This window comes from Uranotaenia lowii, chromosome 3 (genome assembly GCF_029784155.1).
Source record: "Uranotaenia lowii strain MFRU-FL chromosome 3, ASM2978415v1, whole genome shotgun sequence".
NCBI lineage: Eukaryota > Metazoa > Arthropoda > Insecta > Diptera > Culicidae > Uranotaenia > Uranotaenia lowii.
The window spans coordinates 297,510,248-297,516,961 of record NC_073693.1 but is presented as its reverse complement, the minus strand read 5'-3'; the positions used below and the strand labels follow the sequence as shown (position 1 = coordinate 297,516,961).

Sequence of the window (6,714 nt, the reverse complement as noted above, 5' to 3'; positions counted from 1 at the left end):
GTGATAGAATACGAAGGTATAAAATCGAAAGCAACCAGCGATGCCAAGTGAATTTGGTTTTCAGTAATTTTACTGACTTTTTTTTATTTTGAATTCACCGTTTGAAAATTGAAATCAAATTCATTTTACTTGATCATTAACTTGAAATAGTACCTAGTGTCAATATTAAAATTTTATTATTTATATGTATGAACAAGTATTGTTTAAGCTATAATGCATTCCAATATTAAACTGTATTCTGCAGAATTAGGAGTTTTGTATTGGAGTGCATTTGATTACACGAGTTGATAAAGTCTTTGAACTCTTCCTAAATCATTTTCAAAGTGATAATTAAGCAAGTGACGTATAAAAAGTATAGGTAATTCAGACACAAGCTGAATTTTACTCCCGATTCGACGCCTACGTTTGATCTGATTGACACTTGTCGAATTAACAGCGAGGGTTCCGTTTTCTAAAGATGATGGATCCATTAAAGGCTGCGTTCCGAACTTGTTATCGGACATTCCGACGGAATATCTTTTTCAAATAAAAAAACGAAACAATTTCCTACTCCCGAAAACCGCTCAAACAAAATAAACAAACAGAATTGATTTATTCACCCAGCTATCTGGCATCTCTGCGCCTCAAAATGTATTCGATTGGCAAGGGCATGAACAAAATTGGCTGTAAGTTTGAAAGAGTTGATTAACTTCATTGCAATTCGTATCAATTTAAGTGATAAAAGATTTAAAAAAAAAAAATATCACTTTATGTTTAAATCCTAGAATTGCTCAATTTCCTTTATTTTCCCCTAAACTGAGGTTTTGAGCATAAGTTAGATGGCAGCACCGAAGCGTTTCATGCACGAATACTGTATTGCAACGCCGACTCTATCACTCGGTTCGGTGTTGCAAATCATCGTGTTTTTCTATCACCCTTCGCCAAAAAGTGTTATACGATACAAATTTTGCAGCGCGAAACTGTTCGAATATCAGATTTTCCCAACACCGGTGGACGGCAAATGTGTTGTGATGTGATGTAAACCTTCGAAATTTCCAACTCCATCTCAACCAGTGAACTTGCTCTAAGAAACCAGTCTACCAATATTATCAATGTTGAGTTTGATATGTTACCAAAATATAATCAATTCTAAGTCGGTTCAACAAACACGCGTTTTTGTCACTCGTCCGAAGAAAAAGTTCTTTGCGGTTTTTCGGGTAAATTCTGGTCTCGAGCCACCATAAATGGTCCTTCGAACCGGATGAGCATAATTTGCGGTCGTTACAAGTGCGCTTTCATCCACTTTCACCGATATTGTGCAATTCCGTCTTTGGTGCAAAAGTAAGGTTCTTTATAACCCACTTTCAGAACCTCCGGAATATACCCTAGAAAAATTACCGCTGATCAATGGAGGGACTAGTTCCCGAAAGAAAATCGCTTGACTCACGCCTTAAAAGGTCTATTGAAAGTCTGACCCGGTTACAAGGCAGTGAACAAACCGAAGAGTTGGACATCCAGACAGAAATTGATAACCTCCAAAAAATCTGGAATGATTATCTACTCGTTCATAAACGCATGATCGAGATATGCAAGGATGAAGAAGTCGACGGCATCCTGGAACACCTCGAGAACTTCGAAAGTTCGTTCTTGGTCAACAAAAATCGTCTCCTAAAACTCTTGAAAAGAGTTAGTTTCGCCACATCCACACGAATACAACCTTCCGCTAATCAAGATGGTGGAGATCCCATTCGCCAGCTCGTAGAACAACAAGCGGAATTTCTGCGCCAAATATCCATCAGTTTTGCACCGGTCAACGTGCAAAATCCATCTGTAAGTCCATCTCAAGAACGACCAGTCATCGCAACGGATCTAAAATTACCAAGAATGACCTTGCCCGTATTTTCGGGAAATATTCTGGAATGGCAATCGTTCTTTGATCTGTTCGATAGCGCTGTTCATAAAAACCCAGCACTTACAGATAGCCAACGATTGTATTTCCTCAAAACAAATTTGGAAGGAGAAGCAGCCACTCTACTATCCCATCTACGCATTGAAGATGCCAACTACGCCCCCGCATTAGCTAAGCTAAAGCAACGGTTCAATAAACCGTTTGAAATCGCTACTCAACACATCCTGCGGTTCCTAAATCAACCAACTTTGGCGACATCATCAGCTGACGGATTACGATCTCTGCATGATATTTCCGACGAGTCGTTACGCGCACTTCAAGCCATGAATCGGGACGATCGTGATATTTGGGTGCTGCATCTACTTACCGAGAAATTGGATAGCGACACAAAGCAGCTATGGTGCCAGCGACGTTCTGAATTGCCTGCTGAGGAAATCACACTGCATGCTCTACTGAAATTCATCGACAATCATAGCATTGCCCTGAAAGCTATGGAAACAACAGGTCCAAAATCCATAACTCCGGGGAAACCGCAACCAAAACATCAATTTCATGGTCCACCAACATTGTTGGCAACTTATCAACCAGTTAGCAACAACACTTGTGGCTTTTGCCTCAAATCACCACATCGACTGTATCAATGCGGTAAGTTTATTCATTCGCACGCTATTGATCGACTCAATTTTATTCGTAGGCATCAATTGTGCACGAATTGTCTCAGGCGACACACACAAAAACCTTGCAAGTCAGGCAACTGTAGGCAATGCAATCAATCACATCACACGCGTATGCACGATGCCTTACACATACCGGACGAACGCGATGTTCCGTCCACAACATCAACGTCCGAAAACAAAACTCAAGCACTTATCTCGCCTCTCAATTTAACAAACCATTTGGCAGGTACCAATGTTCTGTTAACAACCGCAACTATAAAAGTACTGGATAAGTTCGGCCGATTGCATGTATGTAGAGCTGTCCTCGATTCGGCATCACACTCTAACTATATAACTCGAGAGTTCTGCAAACAGCTGAGTTTCCCGACGGTTCCACTCGACTTTGAGTTCGGTGGCATCTCAGGTACTTCTGGGCATGCAACTGAAGGAGCCTTTGTTCAATTCAATTCGAGAAGTTCTTCCTATCAAAACACTGCCCCTTGTGTAGTGCTGGACCGAATTACATCCGAACTACCTTTGAAGACAGTGAACATTGCAGAATGGCCTATTCCAACTACAATTCACCTGGCCGATCCGCAGTTCCACACTCCAGGAAAAATCAGCATGCTTCTTGGCAACAAAGTATTCTCTCAAGTTCTTGAGACTGGGATTATCAACCTTAGTTCGGATGGATCTCTACCCATACTACAAAACACGAAACTTGGATGGGTAGTCTCTGGTGGATACGAAGACAACGATCAATCGGCTTCATCCGCTCCGGTACCAGCTTGCCTCATATCTTGTTACGCTGAGACCCTTTCATCACATTGTAAGAAATCCAATCGGGCCTTTATTAATTAGTAAAAATAAAATGTCCCGGCAAGGACAAACACTTGATGCTGCACCTTGTCTTACCCGGGGGATCAACAAAGGGGTGAAAGCTAAACAGATCCCAAAGAATGCATTATCCAGAAGAGCCTCAACTGTAGAGCTACAAGAAGATTCCCTCCGGTGGACCTTCCCTGATTGGAGTTCAGCTGCAAATTATCCGAAATCATCTCCAAGAGAAGCACTCGATGTAGGTCTTCGGCATACGATTTTCCGTGAGAAGAAATCTCCGACTTAAGAAATCACTCACGAGTTACGTCTCGTCTACTACGGTCTAGCTCCAAAACATTTCGTATCTACACACACCACGCTTGATACATTCGAAACTAAACATACTCTAAGAATTTATATTCGCATCATACTACGAAAACTCTTTCAACAACGAGACTGTAGGGATTGTTAGGGTGGGCAGAAGATTGAAGCGTTGGTGCCTCACATATGAAGAGTTTGTTTCGACTACGATTGAAGGAGAAATTACTACGCGTAATTTGGTGGGCGGCTATGGTGGAGCGTAATATGAGGTTGGCCCTGATCGATGCTTATGGAAATGTCACTTAGATTCTACGAAACCAGTCTACCAATATTATCAATGTTGAGTTTGATATGTTACCAAAATATAATCAATTCTAAGTCGGTTCAACAAACACGCGTTTTTGTCACTCGTCCGAAGAAAAAGTTCTTTGCGGTTTTTCGGGTAAATTCTGGTCTCGAGCCACCAGTGTGGGTTAAAATTAAACATTTCCATATTTCTCTACCGCAGTTTTGAAGCTTACAAAAGATGTTTAATCATATCCAAAAATAATCAAAGATTTAGACCAAAACATTAGCTCGTTGAACATCTACCAGAAAGAAACCAGTCGAAACCGATTTTTACCAACGATTGAACGAAGCCACTCGCTTACATCGCTTACATCCACTTCCCGGCAACGTTATACAAACCGTGTGGAGCACATCTCTCAGATTTCCCCTCAGATTTCCCCTTTTTTGACAGATTTAAGCTTTTTTCTTCAGATTTGAGCTTTCATCTCCTATGCTCTCAAGGCAAAAAAAGCTTAAATCTGAGGAAAAAAAGCTTAAAAACGAGATTCACCAAGACTTGTTTAAAAGATGTTGGTCACACGATGCATAGACAAATCGTGTAACGTTGCAGGGATCTGCTTACATCATACTTCATACAACACAACAGCCAGCCATGCATTGGTATTGTATGATGGGGATGATTGAAATATTTCAAGCTGCTGCGAATCAATTTGATCTGCTAAAAATCGCTATAGGAAAGTGTTCAACAAAACAACATTGCTCAAGAGGTCCCCTTTTCAGACATCTAACTACAGTGTAGAATGGAATCGTTTTCACCTATATCAATTTTTATAAGGGCTGAAATTAAATCTACACTTGTAGCAATTTCGGCCCATAATCAGCAATTAGGCAATATTGAAATGACAGATTACTATCAGTATCTCCACGTGATTGAGCCACCTAACCGAGAAACACCAATCCTGAGCAATCCAGAATGGGCATTTTCTTTAAAAGACCGGATACTTTTGTCCAACGAAAAAAGAAAATTTTATCTTCTTCTTCCCTTCTTATTATGGAAGGAGAGTAAAGCATTGTAAATGTCATGTCCTTTTAAAGAAAACATTTCATGGAACCTACTCACACGAAAAAAATTGTAAATATCACGAATCACGATCTATAAGGAATTACATTGAATAAATGCGATAAGTTATCAATTACCTTAAAAAATTTTGTCCAGCAGTGTGGGTTAAAATTAAACATTTCATATTTCTCTACCGCAGTTTTGAAGCTTACAAAAGCTGTTTAAACATATCCAAAAATAATCAAAGAGAAAGTCTTATTTTTCAAAAACGCATTGTAAAATTTTGACAAAAAGCTTTGCACAATTTATAAGATATTAAACCATGAGTGATTAAAAAACCAAAACGCCAACTTTTTTAGGACATCTGTATTTAAAAACTCACTTATTTTAAAATTGTGAAATTTTTAGAGATAGTTTAGTAAGGTAGATGATCGTTTATCTATCCTTGATAAAATAAATAAATATAAAGAGAAATACTGGAAAATCAGGACAAAAAATCCGGAAGAAGCTTCGTAGATGGCACATTTATAAGTGATTTTATCTAAAATGCAAGCTTCAATGAACAGAGCCATAAATTTTTTTTTTTTTTTTTGGGATTTTAAACCTATAGGTTTATTCATCCCCAAAGAGCCATAAAAAAAGCGCCAAAAAGTCACAAAATTTTGGTGACCAATTAATTTTTTTTTTTTTGTAATTTAGAAAAACGGATGAACTCTTCAAAGGCTTATTTGCTCGAAATCAGCATTTTGCACTGATCTGAAAGGTCTTATTTTGTTCTTTATTTTTTTTATTTTTGTGTAATTCTTCAAGAAAAAAACCAGTATCAAAATAAAAGTTGAATTTTGTAACTTGAATTGAAAGTTTTGAATGAATTATCGATCGCTTATGAGACATGCTCATAAACAATCTGAACGAGTTAAGTTGGATATTCTGTTGTTAAAATGAGTGTCGCGTCAAAGTTAACAATTCCGTTGAAAAGGTAGTTAATTGTTTTTTAGTTTTGTAGGTTTTTTAAGAAAAGTTTCTCAATATTTATTTATTTTTTAAGCAGAAATGCATCTGGGTTTAATCCAAAGAAATTACTGCAAGCGAAGTGAATACCGTGAATTGAAGTTTTGTTATTCGAAGTTCAGAAGAAAAACCACTGGTGACTGGAGTTCAAATGCAAAATGAAAACCTCAATCTGAGTTAGGCAGAACCATGTGATAAAAAAGCATATAATAAATATTTGAATAAAAACAAATCTCAGCCAAATTACAAAAAAACTTATATCAATTAATAGAATAAAAAATAAACATTATAAAACTAAGAAATAAATTTAATTAATCAGCGATACAATCATTCCCATTGCCACCCCATCAATGCTCCAGCCCAGTCAGCTAAACCGCTCTTGTAGCGCTCCACGTGCCCAACTAGCAGCCATCGCTAGCGAACCGAGTACCACCCCAAGTAAAAGTTCCATCCATGCCCCGTTCAATTCGTGCCTTAAACTAATGAGTAAGGAAAATTACGGGCCATGCTGACGCGTGGTTCAGCTTACCCAAGTGGCACCGGGATCCTGTCTCGGTGCTTCTGAAGCATAAATTTTTCCTAGAGGCACAGGTCGTCCCCTCGCAGTGGTCCTGCCTACTTTTGCAGGATGCTCGGGCGTGATTAGCGATCTGCCTCTCCTGAGCTTGGAA

The 6,714-nt window shown here is 38.7% G+C and overlaps 1 non-coding gene across 1 annotated transcript; it reads left to right on the top strand.

Moving 5' to 3' along the window:
• Window positions 1-6,512: 6,512 nt before the first annotated feature.
• On the top strand, window positions 6,513-6,700 carry LOC129758864 (U12 minor spliceosomal RNA). Its single transcript, XR_008740100.1, has one exon. It is a non-coding gene; the product is annotated as a U12 minor spliceosomal RNA (small nuclear RNA).
• The last annotated feature ends 14 nt before the right edge of the window (window positions 6,701-6,714 follow it).